This window comes from Carex rostrata, chromosome 27, assembly GCF_964058835.1.
Source record: "Carex rostrata chromosome 27, lpCarRost1.2, whole genome shotgun sequence".
Classification (NCBI taxonomy): Eukaryota; Viridiplantae; Streptophyta; class Magnoliopsida; order Poales; family Cyperaceae; genus Carex; species Carex rostrata.
Genome location: NC_135944.1, coordinates 7,531,384 through 7,551,316, shown reverse-complemented (window position 1 = coordinate 7,551,316; position 19,933 = coordinate 7,531,384). Strand labels below are relative to the sequence as shown.

The 19,933-nt window shown below is 34.4% G+C and overlaps 1 long non-coding RNA gene and 1 other non-coding gene across 2 annotated transcripts in view; one reads left to right on the top strand and one right to left on the bottom strand.

Moving 5' to 3' along the window:
• Nucleotides 1-19,933, bottom strand: part of LOC144545284 (uncharacterized) — a 56,610-nt gene that overhangs the window by 7,238 nt on the left and 29,439 nt on the right. The window lies entirely within an intron of this gene.
• TRNAS-UGA (transfer RNA serine (anticodon UGA)) lies at nucleotides 1,456-1,543 on the top strand. Its single transcript has one exon. It is a non-coding gene; the product is annotated as a tRNA-Ser (tRNA).

Here is a 19,933-nt window from a genome sequence, read left to right as displayed (position 1 = left end):
TGGTTAACCCTAATTTGGTCAAAACCTCAAATTAACCGTTAAACGTTCTAAAAATTCCAGATCAGGAAGCAACCCTACCGATTACAAGTCTAATTGGTCGGGTTAAACAAATCAAATCACGATTATGCCAACTTTCAATTTTGGCACGAAACCCTAGAAATCAGATTTCACAAATCGGAAGAAATCAGGAAAAAGATTGACAACCAAACTAGTAAGGAATGTAGAGGAACTAGTCCTCGAGCAATTCGAACACAAATCTCGAGTTTAAAACGAGAATCCGAGAAAATCGAGAAATCCAAGATTTTAGAGAGAAATGGGAAGAGAAAGAAATACCGAACAGGAGAGCTAGGAGAGATTCATGGCCGCTGACTCGGTTCCAGTTTCGATTTCTCGCAACAATCGGGGGTTTAAGTTAGACGGGAAACTCTCTCTTTCTTTTTCCTTCTCTTTGGACGAAAATGACTAAAAAATGGGGAAATGGTGAAGTGAGAGAGAGAGAGAGAAGCTTCAATTTGAGTTTTAGGGTTAAAATTACCCTGAATGCGGATGCACCCATCCGCACTGCGGGTGGCTTGACCCGCACTCAGCACTTAGTCGGTTTCCAGAAAATGAGTTTTAACAAAGAAGTCATCCGCAGTGCGGGTCACCCATCCGCACTCGGGACTTAGGCAAATTTCAGAAAAAGTCCGAGCCTATTGCGGATGAAATCCACCCGCAGTGCGGGTCAACCCATCCGCACTCAGGACTTAGCCAATTTTTCAGGAAATTCAGCTCAATATAGGAATTTATGAGTGCGGCTGGACCCATCCGCAGTGCAGGTCACTCACCCGCACTCAGCACTTAGTAAATTTTGACCAACACAGAATTGCATGAGTGCGGATGCACCCACCCGCAGTGCGGGTCAATCCCATCCGCACTCAGCTTATAAAGTTTCAAAATCTCAAAATTTCGACGCGGTTTCGATTCACACTTAACTTACTTATTTAGGGGAACCTTAATTAAGGTTTAAACTTCTATTTTGTTAACATGATTTATCGATTCCTTCTTTTAAATTATTTGAATTTAATTGTAAAAATTTTGTAACGTAACAAATAGTCATCTAATCCTCCAAACTACTAAAAAATGAATTATACAATTTATCCCTCACATTGGGATAATATTAATATATATACAATATGAGTAATATATATACAATATGGAATGGAAGGTTTTCATTAAAAATCAAATGATTCTTTTCTTTAAAACTTAATACTTAATTTGAACATGAAGTAGACTCGACTTTCTGAAAAAAAGGCATACTCGTTCATATATCTATGTATACTTTATACATAGATATCTTGAAATGGTTAAGATTAATAATTAATATAGGAGATGGCTAGATAATTAGTTACTCATCTCATATGAGTAATATATGATATGATTTGATTCGTAGGAATAAGATATAGATTATCTTTGGGAGAGATGGCTGAGTGGTTGATAGCTCCGGTCTTGAAAACCGGCATAGTTCTTCGAACTATCGGGGGTTCGAATCCCTCTCTCTCCAATTATTTATTGCAAAAATTGGTTTTTTTCATTTGTTTTTTTCCCTTATCCTTTCTTTCATAGAAAGGAAGGCTCGGCTAGATGCCGAGCCAGAACAAAAAAAAACAATAGAATAGATATAGAAAATCTCAGTTAAGAGGAGTCATGAAAAGAACGGGTTCCAAATCACGATCGATTATAGTTTCCCAGTCATTTGGCATTGGTTGGACTACTTTTAAGAATTTTATAAAATAACAAAAAATCTCCTATTTTTTCAAAAAGAATAGACAATCTCAGATAATGAATCAAAAGAGTTTCGATATTCGTTTTTAGTAATTTATATGCGAACGACTTTACATAGAAAGAACACTCTTTCTATGCAAAGAAATTACGACATCTTTCGCCAATCAGTTCATCGGTCTCTTGTTACTGCTGAATTCGGAAAGTGAGGGTTATAATGATACTGATATATATATATATATAAACTCTCTTGGTAGCTATTTATGATGTTCTAAAAGTTATGTTACCTGAAGTGTCTACAATAGCTATGGGATTAGCTGCATCAGGAGCATCTTTGATCCTGGCCGGAGGAACAATTACTAGACGGATAGCATACCCAAACGCTAGGATTATGATTCACGAACCTAGAAGTGCCCCGACTAGCACAAAAAAAAATATAGATTCCTTAATAAAGGAAACAGAAGATATGCTTGAACTTCGTAACACAATTGCGGATATTTATGCACAAAACACAGGTAAACCTGTAGATGTTATACAGAAGGATCTAGAAAGAGACTATTTTATGTCGGCAACAGAAGCTCAAGATTATGGTATTATTGATCGGGTAGTCATGTCCAAAAAAGAAAATGAAATAAAACCTGAGTGATCCGAGTGATGAAATAGATTTCAAAGTCGAATTTTCCTTTTTTGAATATGGAGTATTCCATATTCAAAAATTCAAAAAAGGAAAATTGAGAAAAATAACATTTGGTTAAGATCGATCGAAACAAAGAAATTGGATTCTGTATAGATATATACACAATATGCCAACTATTACACAACTTCTTAGAAACATAAGACAGCCAAAAAAAAATGGTAAGAAATCTCCCGCTCTTAAAGGATGTCCTCAGCGTCGAGGAACATGTGCTAGGGTGTATGTGCGACTCGTTCAGATCATGAATTCGAACAGATAAGAGAATCTTTCCAGTATCAACGAGCAGTACTGATGAATAGGATAGTAACATTTAGGTATATTATATACCTATTTATTCTATACAAATTACAAATTGATGGTTTCCATTGGTCAAAATCCAATCATTTTCGATTTGAAATAAGAAGCAAATCTCCATTGGTAGCAAAAAGTTATCCATTAAGCGGAGGAAATAGCATTACATTAAGCTGAAAGAACGGACTCATAGGGTTAGCTACCTAGCCAACTTTTCGAATGAAATGCCGTTACTGTATAGATAACTCTTAGTGTGAAAAGGGCTATTACTTTCTAATTAATAGGTAGAGCCAAAGAATATGAACTATACAAGTTCACAAAATCTTTTGAAAAAAGAAGCTCCGGTGTATAGAGAGGACCTCGCCGTTTGAGAGGTAACCATAGAAACGATGGAACCCACTCTTTTTTTGGAATGAATATTGAATTCTTTATTTAAGAATGGGAAGAAAAGCAAGAATCGTGGTTGGGAAGGTTCTAGTAGCAAAAGCCATTGGAATCGATATTTGATATATTGGAATAATGCGTTTTGTTATTGATTGACCCTAGACGGATAAAAGAATAACTAAAAGAAAAGAAATCCAATCTATTAGTTGTTTGCAAAAATACAAAAAAGGAGGAATTTGATATGCCTCTAGGTATACCAAAGGTCCCTTATAGGCGTTTTCCCGAGGATAAACCGACTTGGATTGGCATATACGAACGGCTTTACAAAGAAAGAGCACTCTTTCTATGCAAAGAAATTAAGAAATATTTCGCCAATAGGTTTATCGGTCTCTTATTACAACTGGATTCGGAAACTGATCTTTATGATGATACTGAGAATGATGAGGATATCAGCATATATATAAACTCTCGCGGTGGAGGAGCAGAGGCAACTATATCTATATATGAAACAATGAGGTACATTGTACCTGATGTATCTACAATAAATTTGGGATTAGCTGCATCAGGAGCATCTTTGGTCCTGGCTGGAGGAACAATTACTAAACGGCTAGCATTGCCTAATGCTAAGGTGATGATTCACCAACCTAGCAGCGCCCGTGTTAAGGGAAATATACATTCCTTAAAAATGGAAGTAGAAGATATGCTTGAACTGCGTAACACAATTGCGGATATTTATGCAGAAAACACAGGTAAACCTGTAGATGTTATACAGAAGGATCTGGAAAGAGACTATTTTATGTCGGCAATAGAAGCTCAAGATTATGGTATTATTGATCGTATAATAAAATCCAAAAAAGAAAACGAAATAAAACCTGAGTGATCCAAGTGATGAAATAGATTTCAAAGTCGAATTTTTCTTTTTTGAATATGGAGTATCCCATATTCAAAAAAGGAAAATTGAGAAAAATAACATCTGATCGAAAGAAAGAAATTGGATTCTGTATAGATATATACACAATATGCCAACTATATACACAACTTCTTAGATTAGAAACATAAGACAGCCACAAAAAAATGGTAAGAAATCTCCCACTGGATGTCAGGACCATGTGCTAGGGTTATGTGTGGCTTGTTCAGGTCATGAATTCGAACAGATAAGAGAATCTTTCCAGTATCAAGGAGCAGTACTGATGAATAAGATAGTAACATTTAGGTATATTATATACCTATTTATTCTATACAAATTACAAATTGATGGTTTCCATTGGTCAAAATCCAATCATTTTCGATTTGAAATAAGAAGCAAATCTCCATTGGTAGCAAAAAGTTATCCATTAAGCAGAGGAAATAGCATTACATTAAGCTGAAAGAACGGACTCATAGGGTTAGCTACCTAGCCAACTTTTCGAATGAAATGCCGTTACTGTATAGATAACTCTTAGTGTGAAAAGGGCTATTACTTTCTAATTAATAGGTAGAGCCAAAGAATATGAACTATACAATTTCACAAAATCTTTTGAAAAAAGAAGATCCGGTGTATAGAGAGGACCTCGCCGTTTGAGAGGTAACCATAGAAACGATGGAACCCACTCTTTTTTTGGAATGAATATCGAATTCTTTATTTAAGAATGGGAAGAAAAGCAAGAATCGTGGTTGGGAAGGTTCTAGTAGCAAAAGCCATTGGAATCGATATTTGATATATTGGAATAATGCGTTTTGTTATTGATTGACCCTAGACGGATAAAAGAATAACTAAAAGAAAAGAAATCCAATCTATTAGTTATTTCCAAAAATACAAAAAAGGAGGAATTTGATATGCCTCTAGGTATACCAAAGGTCCCTTATAGGCGTTTTCCCGACGATAAACCGACTTGGATTGACATATACGAACGGCTTTACAAAGAAAGAACACTCTTTCTATGCAAAGAAATTACGACATCTTTGACCAATCGGTTTATCGTTCTCTTGTTACTGCTGAATTCGGAAACTGATCTTTATAATGATCCTGATCCTGATATTTATATATATATGAACTCTCCCGGTGGAGGGGTACACGAATCACTAACCATTTATGATACTATGAAAACTATTTTACCTGATGTGTGTACAATAGCTATGGGAGCAACTGGATCAGTAGCATCTTTGATCCTGGCCGGAGGAACAATTACTAAACGGGTAGCATTGCCTCACGCTAAGATTTGTATTACCCAACCTAGAAGTACTGCTACTAACACAGATCAAAATATAGATATAGATTCCTTAATAATAGAAGAAGAAGATGCGCTTGAACTTCGTAACACAATTGCGAATATTTATGCAGAAAACACAGGTAAACCTGTGGATGTTATACAGAAAGATATGGAAAGAGACTATGAGTATTTTATGTCGGCAACAAAAGCTCACGATTATGGTATTATTGATCGAATAGCAAAATTAAAAAAAGAAAATGAATAAAATCCTGAGTGATCTGAATGATTTTTTGTAAATCTATTTCAAAGTCGAATTTTCCTTTTTTGAATATGGAGTATTCCATATTCAAAAAAGGAAAATTGAGAAAAATAACATCTGATCGAAAGAAAGAAATTGGATTCTGTATAGATATATACACAATATGCCAACTATATACACAACTTCTTAGAAACATAAGACAGCAAAAAAAAAATGGTAAGAAATCTCCCGCTGGATGTCAGGACCATGTGCTAGGGTGTATGTGCGGCTCGTTCAGGTCATGAATTCGAACAGATAAGAAAATCCTTCCAGTATCAACGAGCAGTACTGATGAATAGGATAGTAACATTTAGGTATATTATATACCTATTTATTCTATACAAATTACAAATTGATGGTTTCCATTGGTCAAAATCCAATCATTTTCGATTTGAAATAAGAAGCAATTCTCCATTGGTAGCAAAAAGTTAAATTATTTCAATCTAGTATTAGTATACACAAAAAACAAAAAGTTGGATGGATTCATATACTACTTTCTTATTCTATCCAAATCAAATGGAGGATTTGATTTGGATAGAAAAAGAAATTTTTATAATAGATTAATGGTACCAATAATTTATTTTAATTATTGTATACTTTCTTTTAGAAGAAAATTCTTCAAAAGCGTTGTATTCCACCACCACGAAGTTCCCAATTGATATGGGTTGGTGGCGCAATTCATCGCTAAGCCTACACTTGATGATTAGTGGAACAGCCATTGGACTAAAATAGTAAAACTGGATCCGCGCCCACACGATTAGCCTCTTGGAATCTTTGTCGATCATTTCAATGCGATGGACCTTGGCGACAATCCAAGCCCGAAAAATCCCGTTAATGGGAATTAACCTGGTATCAAAACCAAATCCATGAAACGGATAAGGACGGATTTTTTCCATAGAACATACCGAATATTCATCTGCCTGGATTTCGGCATCGCTTTCATCGGTGTCGGATGATTCGTCCTCTGAGGATTCTGTGTAATCCTCAGATGAACCTTCTTTTTGCGTTGAATCTTTTGATTACTCTAATTCTAATTCTGTTGAATTTTTTGAATTTTGATTAGCATCAGAATCAAAAGTAAGGTTTTTTTGTTTACACGAACTGTAACAAACAAAACCTATCAAAACAATAAGAAGTAAACTAATAAGAACAAGACAAAGAATTAGAGATTTTGTATAATGAAAATTAGTAAGATCCGCGAGAATATTAGTAAGACCCGCCATAATCGATCGAATGTGATTTGAAAGTTCTCTTCTCTAGAGGAGGTGGAATAGAATAAGGGGAATGATCATACGCCTCTAATGCATTGTATGTCCCATAATAAGTTCGGGACTATTCATAGCTATTACGAGTTCGACCCAATCCTTGATTAAAGCATCCTATAAAATAGAGAAAAAAAATAGAGAAAAATCTCTATCACAGATTTATAGAACACATAGAAAAAAATAATTCAAAATTATTCCTGAAAAAATCAAATTCCACGATATAAAATCTTCAAACCAAAATGAGCAAAACATAATAAAAAATAGAACAAAATGATTCCATAAATCGAATAGAAAGGAACATACCAATTCTTTTTTCATAAACCTCCTCTATTTAAATGAAAGATACCGTGGAACGCGAATAATTCACTAAGAACACCTTTGAAAAGATTACGTGGTACAATTGAATCCAATGAGCCCTTTTCCAATAAGTATTCAGCTTCCTGTACACCCTCGGGTACTTCGATCTTCATTACTTCTTCAATCACTCTTTTACCTGCAAATGCAATGGTTGCATCTGGTTCACCAATAATTATATCGCCAAGCATTCCAAAACTGGCTGTGACACCACCTGTTGTAGGTGATGTCAGAAGTGACACTAAAAATAAGTTTTCATGGAATTGAAAATTCAATAAAGTCGAAGATATTTTACCCATCTGCATTAAGCTGAAACTTCCTTCTTGCATACGAGCTCCTCCAGAAGTACAACAAATGATGAGAGGTAAGGATTTTCTCGTAGCATATTGAATTAGACGGGTTATTTTTTCACCCACTACCGATCCCATACTTCCTCCGATAAACTCAAAATCCATAACCGCAAGTGCTACAGGGATACCGCCGAGTTGACCTATTCCTGTTTGAACAGCGTCGGTCAAACCTGTTTTTCTTTGATAAGAATCGACCTTATCCATGTAAGGTATATCTTCTTCAGATTCTGTTGATTCTGTTGATTCCTCTGATTCTTGTGATTCCTTAGATTCTGTTGATTTTATTGATTCCTCTGATTCTTGTGATTCCTTAGATTCTTTTGATTTTATTGATTTTTTTGAATTTTGATTAGCATCTTCATCATAAGCAAGGTTTTTTTCTTTTTCTTCTATTTCTCCTGATGATTCTATTTTTGCGAGAAGAAACAGTTGCTCTATTTCGTTTCGAGTATATTTCTTTCCAATCAATTTGTTGACTTCCTCTTCATCTGAATCGATTTTATCTTCATTCATTTTATTCAGTTCCTCTAGATCTAGTTCTTCTTCAAGTAATTCTTTCTCGATATATTTTCGTTTCTCTTCCATTCGCTCTCCACTTGTAATCATCTTTTTGAATTTATCTTGTTTCATCTTAGAAAAATCTTTATTATATCACTTCAATGATATAATGGACTCTTCTTTTTATGCATCTAAGACCAGAGTTGTATTCCAATATTACCAGATCCCCTACCAAGGGCCGGATATTCTCACGAAACAGCTCATGAGATAGATAGCATTTCAAAAAAGGTAATCTCGACTTTGTTCATAGGTATAGGTAGGGTCACTAAAAGTATTAAGAGTATCCAAGATCCTATTTTCGTTCTCTTCACGTATATTCACTACGTGATCGATAATACCAAAATTGATAGCTTCACTGGGTAATAAAATGGGCTCACTTTCCATAAAGGAGAGTAGCTCATGTTCCGAGTAGCTTGTGCTTTTGGCACAAACACTTAAAAATTTCTCAACTAGTTTACGTTTATCTCGTAAGTTTTTCAAAATCGACGAATAATTCTGAACAGCTAGATCAACGAAGTTCAGAATCTTAAAAGATATCATAGAGTTCGGAAATGCAGCCCGTTTCCCCTGTGTTCCTCCGGCGAGAATAAAAGTGGCTCCTAATCCCACAGGACCTACAAGAGTGGTATATATCGGAACCGGGCTGCATTTCAAAATATTTGAAAGAACTAAAGATTCAGATGCCCCTAACATAGGGCAGTCTATAAAAACTCTAATTGGAGCTTTACTTTTTGAATCGTAAAACTCTAGGAGGTCTAGCACTATTCGCTGCATTAGCCTTCTAGAGTAAAGCTCGCTGTCTAGAATTATTATCCGCTCGCCATAGAGCCTATTATAGACTCGAAGAAAATCATCAGGCAAGGGTCGGAGATGCTGATATCTCCTTTTATTTAAAAACTCCCATTTCATAAAGTTTTCCTGTTTTATATATTTTAATAATCAATTAAGATTATTCGATTATTCAATTAAGAGCCTTACTCTTACTTTATTTTATTAGGTTTTTATTCAAAAAACATTTCTGGAACCTAAGATAAAACCAGATTGATAGATATTTTCTTAAAAAAACATTTCTGGAACCTAAGATAAAACCAGATAATAATGATAGATAATAATGATAGTAGAATATCATAATCAAACCTTCTATTTCTGAATAAATATCATTTTAAATATAATCGAATCATATCTTATTATAAGATAAACCTTTTTTAAGTCAAAGTCAAATCATATCTTATTAATCGCTTTCTCCTACTTAAAATAAAAGGTATACCTTTTTTTATTTTTTTATAAGGTATACCTTTTTTAAGTCAAAGTCAAATCATATCTTATTAATCGCTTTCTCCTACTTAAAATAAAAGGTATACCTTTTTTGATTTTTCTATATCTATAAGGTATACCTTTTTTGATTTTTCTATTTTGAAATTTCGTTCTTTCTTGTTTGAAATTTCGTTCTTTCTTGCTTTCATAAACCTAAAGAAACCTAAAGTTCTTTGCGACGGTCGTCGATTTCCCTCTGAATGTACCCGACAAAATATGTTAATAGCATAGGAGTCCTCCTAATTAATTATACGTTAATTCTCATTCTATGTTCAATAGAATGAGTTCAATAGAATGATCTAAGTCTCGAGGTCAGAATGAATAATTCGGAATGGAAAAAAGAAAAAATACTTTCTTTAGGAGTTTCAATATATTCATTTTGAATCCTTTCTATCTTCTACTTCTTTTTTGATTTCCTTTTTTCCTGGATTCTTGATTTCATTTCGATTTCTCTTCTTCTATCCCATAGGGATATAAAAATATTCAAAATAGTAAGATTTTGAATATCAATATCAGAGTTCATTTCAAATTTCTCACTTATCAAAAAAGTTTTTGATTATGGCGCTACCCAAAATCCCCTATATCCATTAAAACTTTCTTTTTTTAGTTTTTTATGATCTAAAACTAAAAAAACATGTTATAAAAGTATATTTTCAATTCTTCAAAATCTTACTATTTTGAATATTTCATTTCTATATGTTTTTTTAGTTTTAGATCCTAAAAAACTAAAAAAAGAAAGTATATACTCTTGAAAAAGAAGTGGATATAAGCATTGTTGTTGACGAAATTTATATTTTTTTAAAGAATTTGAAAATTCTTCCATTTAAATTTCTACTTGAACCAAAAGAAATAAGCCTTTTCTGGGTTTATCAAATGATACACAGTGCAATATACGCCATAATGTAAACTACGACTGTGGCGTTCCTACTAATAGGTTAAGAATATACATTTTCAAACGATATTTTTCTTCCAATTTCTTTCGCTTGTGTTCTCTCTGAATTATACTTTTTTTTGCCATATTACTCCTTTTTTTTATGGTAAAAATTAATTGTTATTCTATGTCCTATAGAATGATCTAAGGGTTTGAGTTTTTCATCTGGAAAATGAAAATGAGGAGTTTCGAACCCTTTATTTTTAGCCAACTAAGATCATGGCGTGTACTAGGGGCTATAACTCCAAAATGTTCTTTGAAAAAAGAGAGAGAAACATTAAAAGATTGGAGACCCTCTTTCAAATATCTATCAAAATGGTATGTATATTTTGATCCATTTCGAAAGAAATCTCAAGAGGGTCCATAAAAATAGGTACAATTGGGAAGCGATATTTCTTTTTTAGGTACAAAATCTTTTAGGTAAAATTAGGTAAAAATAGAAACGAGATTGTTATCCTTACCAACTTGATTTTGTTGCACCCGGTAATAAACATGCATGAACCATTTGTCGAAGTATGTGCCCGGATAGTCCAAAATTTCGATAGTGAGCTCTAGGTCTTCCAGTAACAAGACAACGTCTATGAAGACGTGTAGGTGCACTATTACGTGGTAGAGATTGCAATTTTCTCTGAATTTCTCTTATTTCTCTTTGACTCAGGGATGAGTCTTTGCTTTTCTTTTTTAAGGACTGACGAATCAAACGATATTTTTCTTCCAATTTCTTTCGCTTGTGTTCTCTTTGAACCAAACTTTTCTTGGCCATAAGTTACCTCTATTTTTAATAATGATACAGTTAAAAGCCGAATATAATAATATAAGAAGATAGATTTCTACCTCTCCATCTCTTCATCGAAAAGAATGAGATTGTTGATAATAGATAATAGAGTAAATAAAAAGACAATAAAAAAAGAAATTAACCAAATTTTCCTGATGTTGAGGCTATCAAGAAAGCTGCATAAGTAAATATATAACCTACGGAAAAGTGGGCTAATCCAACCAATCTTGCTTGCACAATGGAAAGAGCAACCGGTTTATCTCTCCAGCGAATCAAATTAGCCAAAGGTGTGCGTTCATGAGCCCACACTAAAGTTTCAATCAATTCCTGCCAATATCCACGCCAAGAAATTAAGAACATAAACCCTGTAGCCCAAACAAGATGTCAAAATAAGAACATCCATGCCCATACCGATAAACTATTCATACCAAAAGGATTATATCCATTGATAAGTTGTGAAGAGTTTAACCATAGATAATCTCTTAACCATCCCATCAAATAAGTGGAGGACTCATTAAATTGTGAAACGTTACCTTGCCATAAAGTAATATGTTTCCAATGCCAATAAAAAGTAACCCATCCAATAGTATTTAACATCCAGAAAATTGCCAAATAAAATGCGTCCCAAGCGGAAATATCACAAGTACCGCCACGTCCTGGTCCGTCACAAGGAAAACTATAACCAAAATCCTTTTTATCCGGCATTAATTTAGAACCACGTGCATCTAAAGCACCATTTACTAAAATCAATGTAGTTGTATGTAAACCTAGAGCAATAGCATGATGAACCAAGAAATCTTCAGGGCCAATTGTTAAGAAAAGAGAATTCCTATTCTCATTAACAGCATTCAACCATCCGGGTAACCATATGTTTCGACCTGAATTGAAGGCTGGGCCGCTCGTTGAAGATAAGAGTACATCAAATCCGTATGAAGTCTTACCATGAGCAGATTGTATCCATTGAGCAAATATGGGTTCGATTAAGATTTGTTTTTCCGAAGTACCAAAAGCAAGCATGACATCGTTATGAACATAAAGGCCCAAGGTATGGAACCCCAGAAAAAGGCTTGCCTAGCTTAAATGCGATATGATCGCTTCTTTATGGTCTAACATTCTTGCCAATACATTATTTTCATTCTGGGCTGGATTGTAATCTCTAATGAAAAATATAGCTCCATGAGCAAAGGCTCCTGTCATGATGAACCCTGCAATATATTGGTGATGAGTATATAAGGCAGCTTGAGTAGTAAAGTCTTGTGCGATGAATGCATAAGCAGGTAAAGAGTACATATGTTGAGCTACTAATGAAGTAATAACCCCTAAAGAAGCTAGAGCAAGACCTAATTGAAAATGAATGGAGTTATTGATTGTATCATAAAGACCTTTATGCCCACGTCCTAATCGACCCCCTGGAGGAATATGTGCTTCTAAAAGATCTTTGATACTATGTCCAATTCCGAAATTAGTTCTATACATATGACCAGCAATTAGAAAAATAAAGGCAATAGCTAAATGATGATGAGCGATATCAGTCAACCATAAACTTTGTGTTTGTGGATGAAATCCCCCAAGAAGGGTTAGAATGGCAGTTCCCGCTCCTTGGAAAGTGCTAAATAAATGATTACTCGAATCAGGATCTTGAGCATAAAGATTCCATTGACCCGTAAGAAGTGGTCCCAACCCTTGGGGATGCGGTGATACATCTAAGAAATTACTCCACCTGACATATTCTCCTCTAGATCCAGGAATAGCGACATGGACTAAATGCCCTGTCCAAGCCAAAGAACTTACTCCGAAAAGTCCTGACAAATGATGATTGAGATGAGATTCGGCATTCTTGAACCACGAAAGGCTTGGTTTCCATTTGGGTTGTAGATGTAACCAACCTGCAACTAAGGATATTGCAGAAAGAAGTAATAGAAAAAGATCTCCAGTATAAAGATCTTCATTGCTACGTAATCCGATTGTATACCACCACTGATAAAGACCAGAATAAGCAATATTGACTGGGCCAGTAGCACCTCCCCGAGTAAAGGCTTCTACAGCTGGTTGGCCAAAATGCGGATCCCAAATTGCATGAGCAACAGGTCTTATATGCAAAGGATCCTTTATCCATAACTCAAAATTTCCTTGCCAAGCTACATGAAAAAGATTTCCAGATGTCCACAGAAATATTATAGCTAACTGACCAAAGTGAGAAGCAAAAATATTCTGATAAAGAAGTTCTTCAGTAATATCATCATGAATCTCGAAGTCATGTGCAATAGCAATACCAAACCAAATACGACGAGTAGTGGGGTCCTGAGCTAAACCTTGGCTAAACCTCGGAAATCTTAATGCCATAATGCTTTTCAAATCCTCCTAGCCATTATCCTACTGCAATAATTCTTGCTAAGAAGAATGCCCATGTTGTGGCAATTCCACCCAGAAGGTAATGGGTTACTCCTACAGCACGTCTTTGTATAATGCTCAAAGCTCTAGGCTGAGTAGCAGGAGCAACTTTTAATTTGTTATGAGCCCAAACAATGGATTCAATAAGTTCTTGCCAATAACCACGGCCACTAAATAGAAACATTAAACTGAAAGCCCAGACAAAATGAGCACCTAAGAAAAAAAGACCATATGCAGATAATGAAGAACCATAAGATTGAATTACTTGACAAGCCTGTGCCCATAGGAAATCTCTAAGCCACCCATTAATCGTAATGGAACTTTGTGCAAAATTCCCTCCTGTGATATGAGTAATTATCCCTTGGTCGCTTATGGTACCCCAAACATCCAACTGCATTTTCCAACTGAAATGAAAAATTACTACCGAAATTGAATTGTACATCCAAAAAAGACCTAAGAAAACATGATCCCAGGTGGATACTTGACATGTTCCTCCTCGTCCAGGTCCATCACAAGGAAAACGAAAACCAAGATTTGCTTTATCAGGTATCAAACGGGAACTGCGAGCAAATAGAACACCCTTCAGTAATATCAATACAGTTACATGAATCGTAAATGCATGAATATGATGGACTAGAAAATCCGCGGTTCCTAATGGAATAGGTAACAAAGCTACTTTGCCACCTACTGCTACTAAATCACTACCTCCCCAAGTTAAGCTGGTACTCGTTGTTGCACCAGGAGCTGTTAGACTAGGTGCTAAAGCATGAGTATTTTGTACCCATTGAGCAAAGATAGGTTGTAATTGGATAGCAGTATCTGAAAATATGTCTTGAGGACGTCCTAAAGCACTCATGGTATCATTATGGATGTACAAGCCAAAACTGTGAAAACCTAAAAATATACATACCCAGTTAAGATGTGATATGATTGCATCGCGGTGCCTAAGGATACGATCTAAAAGATCATTGTATCGAGTAGTTGGATCATAGTCTCTTACTAGAAAAATGGCTGCATGTGCAGCAGCACCAACTATCAAAATCCGCCAATCCACATAATCTTGTTTTGCAAATTGATAAATTTCTAATGAGATTTTTCTTAGAGAATCTATTTATTAATTTGAAATCAAAATATTTCAATACGCATTTCCCTCTTGACACTTCCCTCTTGGCAGTGATATGTTTTTTATATTTAAATCCTAGAAAATAAGCATAATTCATCTACGAAAGAATTTAAAAATAGAAATCTATATGAAAAAAGAAAGAAACATTGACTGAACCTAAGAATGAACTCATTGAAATTGAATGAATAAAGGATTGAATAAGATTCAATCGCTTAGATCGTTAACTAAATAAAAAGTTATTTCCTTTTTATTTTTTATTGAATTAATTGATCAGCTTGTTATCGAATATTGCTTTTTGCTTTGGTACTATAAAAAAAACTGCAAAATACTTCATTTTTTTTATAATTATGAATCCTACTAATTCTAATCCTGTGGTTTCCACACAAAATATAGGGCATATTGTTCAAATTATTGGCCCAGTACTCGATATTGTCTTTCCTCCGGGCAAAATGCCTAATATTTATAATGCTCTGGTAGTTAAAGGTCCATATACGCAGCAGATTAATGTTACTTGTGAGGTGCAAAAATTATTAGGAAATAATCGAGTTAGAGCTGTAGCTATGAGTGCTACAGATGGTTTAACGAGAGGAATGGAAGTGATTGACACAGGGGCTGCTCTAAGTGTTCCAGTTGGTGAAGCAACCCTCGGACGAATTTTCAACGTTCTTGGAGAGCCTGTTGATAATTTAGGCCCTTTAGACATTAGTAAAACATCTCCTATTCATAGATCTGCACCCGCCTTTGTAGAATTAGATACAAGATTATCAATCTTTGAAACAGGTATTAAAGTAGTAGATCTTTTAGCTCCTTACCGCCGTGGAGGAAAAATAGGATTATTCGGGGGAGCTGGAGTAGGTAAAACAGTACTGATCATGGAATTGATCAACAACATTGCTAAAGCTCACGGAGGTGTATCCGTATTTGGTGGAGTAGGGGAACGTACTCGTGAGGGAAATGATCTTTATATTGAAATGAAAGAATCCGGAGTGATTAATGAAAAAAATCTTTCCGAATCAAAAGTAGCTCTAGTCTATGGTCAAATGAATGAACCCCCGGGAGCTCGTATGAGAGTTGGTTTAACTACCCTAACTATGGCAGAATATTTTCGAGATGTTAATAAACAAGATGTGCTTCTATTCATTGACAATATCTTTCGTTTCGTCCAAGCAGGATCAGAGGTATCCTCTTTATTAGGTAGAATGCCTTCCGCAGTTGGTTATCAACCCACCCTTAGCACAGAAATGGGTTCTTTGCAAGAAAGAATTACTTCTACGAAAAAGGGAGCTATAACTTCAATCCAAGCAGTTTACGTGCCTGCGGATGACTTGACTGACCCTACTCCTGCTACAACATTTGCACATTTAGATGCTACTACCGTACTATCAAGACCATTAGCTGCCAAAGGTATTTATCCAGCAGTGAATCCCTTAGATTCAACGTCAACTATGTTACAACCAAAGATTGTTGGCAAAGAACATTATGAAACTGCGCAAAGAGTTAAGCAAACTTCACAACGTTACAAAGAACTTCAGGACATTATAGCAATTCTCGGATTGGATGAATTATCCGAGGAGGATCGTTTAACTGTAGCAAGAGCACGAAAAATTGAGCGTTTCTTATCACAACCCTTCTTCGTGGCAGAAGTCTTTACTGGTTCTCCAGAAAAATATGTTGGTCTTGCAGAAACTATTAGGGGATTTCAACTAATCCTTTCTGGAGAATTAGACGCTTTGCCCTAGCAAGCTTTTTATTTGGTGGGTAACATCGATGAAGCTACCGCGAAAGCTATCAATTTAGAAGTGAAGTAGAGAGCATTTTGAAGAAATGACCTTAAAACTTTGTGTACTGACTCCTAATTGAATTATTTTGGATTCAGAAGTAAAAAAAATCATTTTATCTACAAATAGTGGTCAAATTGTTGTATTACCAAATCACACTCCTATTGCCACAGCTTTGGATATAGGTCTTTTGAGAATACACATCAACGACCAATGGTTAAGGGTGGCTCTAATGGGTGGTTTTGCCAGAATTGGAAATAATGAAAACATCATTTTAGAAAATGATGCAGAGATAAGTATCGACATTGATCCGCAAGAAGCTCAAGAAGCTCTTGAAATAGCTGAAGCTAACTTGAGGAAAGCTACGGGTAAGAGACAACTGATTGAAGCGAATCTAGCTCTTAGACGAGCTAGGACACGAATAGAGGCTGTTAATGTTATCTCTTAACATTTTATTTCAAAATTAGTCAATACATCAAATAAATCCAAATAAGTTTTTTAAAAGTTTTTTTGATACTATCTTCTTTAACTTTAAATTGAAAAAAATCACTTTGAATCAGATACAAGGAAAAGATCCATTAAGTAGAAAAACTTATTAGATACCAGGGTTAGTATCTAATAAGTTCTACCTACTATTGGATTTGAACCAATGACTCCTGCCGTATGAAAGCAATACTCTAACCACTGAGTTAAGTAGGTAGTTCAAAACAAAAAAGAAAATTCTATCACTTTTCTAATTCTAATTATAGATAGATTATTCTTTCTAAGCAATACCAATCGATTAACAGTAAATAGATCAGAGATTTATCATATGGATAAGGATATGGATTAGGCTTGACAAAAAATCTTTTTTGTATTAAGATTTTTTGTACAAGGGCTATAGCTCAGTTGGTAGAGCGCCTCGTTTACACGTGCGCCAATGTTTTTCAAAGAAGCATGTAATGAACATGATTAGTCTTATTCAAAAATCAATGTCTTACTCCATATATTGAAAATAAGGGAGAACAATAGCCTGACAAATAGTCGGTTTAGTATGATTTTGATGTGATTTTCGATACAAAATCTAATAAAACCACTCATTGATTTGTTAATTGATAAGGTTAATAGCTAAATCTATTCAATGCTAGGCATAATGAGTATAAGGATCTCAAAAAAACTCTTTTCGTCCTATGAACTTTAAGGTGTATAAAGTCTCATATTCAACTCTTACATACAGCGGAACGATAGAGATTCTATTTATTTCAAATTAGGTGAAATAGGCCGAAGGAAGACCTAAGTCAAGGTAATCCTTCTTTGAAAAACTTTGGTATTGCTCTTAGATCAGGACATAATGAATCAGAGTACATGGAACCATCTTTTTATCGTCATTTTTCTCATAATGAAATAATATGGTGGATTAACTGATTTTCTTTTAGTTAATGAAAGAGCCCAATGCAACAAACTGCATGTTGGGTCTTTGAAATAGTTCAAATCATTTCGATAAGAAATTCAGTTTGATCTCTTTTACCGAGAAGGTCTACGGTTCGAGTCCGTATAGCCCTAATCCATTTCATTTTTCAAGACTTTTTTTTTTTGAAAGAGTTTTCAAAATATCTTAAATGATATTAAGATAAGAATAGTATCCCGAATAAACTAATTATTTAATAGAGTTTCTTCAATTCTATGTAAATTTTGATATTCTTACATTGTCTTTTACTATAAGTAAAAGTAAAGTAATTAAGTAAAGTTAAGTAAATTAATTTTTGAATTAAGATATTTTTATATTTATTCTATCTTTTATTCTATCTTATGGAATAAAAGATAGAACTATAAAAACTTATGGGATAAAAGTATAGAACTAAAAAAAAAAAGAGAAGGTGAAACCAAAGAAGAGAAAAATTTCTCTTCTGTCTAAGAAGATCTTATGTTTACACCATATCTAACTAGAATGGAAGTTCAAAATGAAATCAGGATTCCTTGAATCAAATAGAATCTTTAAACGAAACATGTCACAAATAAAGTCAATTCATAAAAATATATCCTTCTTTTACTGAAGTTCTGGATGAATTAACAATGGGAATTTGAATCAAAAAATTCAGTATATTTTTATTTTATACGAAGGAGTACATTTATGTTTCTGCTTCATGAATATGATATTTTCTGGGCATTTCTCATAATATCAAGCCTTTTTCCTATCTTAGCATTTTTTATTTCGGGAGTTTTAGTCCTGATTCGTGAAGGACCTGAAAAGTTTTCTAGTTATGAATCAGGTATAGAACCTATGGGAGATGCTTGGTTACAATTCCGAATTCGTTATTATATGTTTGCTCTTATTTTTGTTGTTTTTGATGTTGAAACAGTCTTTCTTTATCCGTGGGCAATGAGCTTCGATGTATTAGGTGTATCTTTATTTATCGAATCTTTTATTTTCGTTCTTATCCTAATTGGTGGTTCAGTTTACGCATGGCGAAAAGGAGCATTAGAATGGTCTTAACTAAATATTCAGAAAAACGGAAAAAAAAACAAGGACAAAATCCTAATAAGACAGTTATGAATTTGATTGACTTTTCATTACTTGATCAAACAACCTCCAATTCAGTTATTTCAACTACATCAAATGATCTTTCAAATTGGTCAAGACTTTCCAGTTTATGGCCTCTTTTATATGGTACTAGTTGTTGTTTCATTGAATTTGCTTCATTAATAGGTTCGCGATTTGATTTTGATCGTTATGGATTGGTACCAAGATCAAGTCCTAGGCAAGCGGACCTAATTTTAACAGCTGGCACTGTAACAATGAAAATGGCTCCTTCTTTAGTGCGATTATATGAACAAATGCCTGAACCTAAATACGTTGTTGCTATGGGAGCTTGTACTATTACAGGGGGAATGTTCAGTACTGATTCTTATACTACTGTTCGGGGAGTTGATAGGCTAATTCCTGTGGATGTTTATTTACCGGGATGCCCGCCTAAACCAGAGGCAGTTATAGATGCTATAACAAAACTTCGCAAAAAGATATCTTGAGAAATAGTTGAAGATAGAACTAGATCTCAAGAAGAAAATCGATGTTTTACTACTAATCATAAATTTCATGTTCAACGTAGTAATCATACTGGAAATTACGATCAGGGATTTAGAAATCCCTCACAATCTATTTCAGAGATATCTTCTAAAATAAAATTGAAAGATTCAGTATTTTCTTACAATTAATTAGGTAAGGTTATTTTTTTCAGAATTAAGAAAGAGCAAGTCAATCTTTACTTTCCAATTTTATGGTAAAACACTTATACAAATTTGAGAGAGATCAATAGAATGGAGAAGGATCCTTTGCAAAATGATTTATCTGATTGGCTAGTCAATAATGAACTGGTTCATAGATCTTTAGGTTTTGATTCTCGAGGAATACAAACCTTACAAATAAAGGTCGAGGATTGGGACTCCATTGCTATTATTTTATATGTATATGGTTACAATTATTTACGCTCTCAGTGTGTT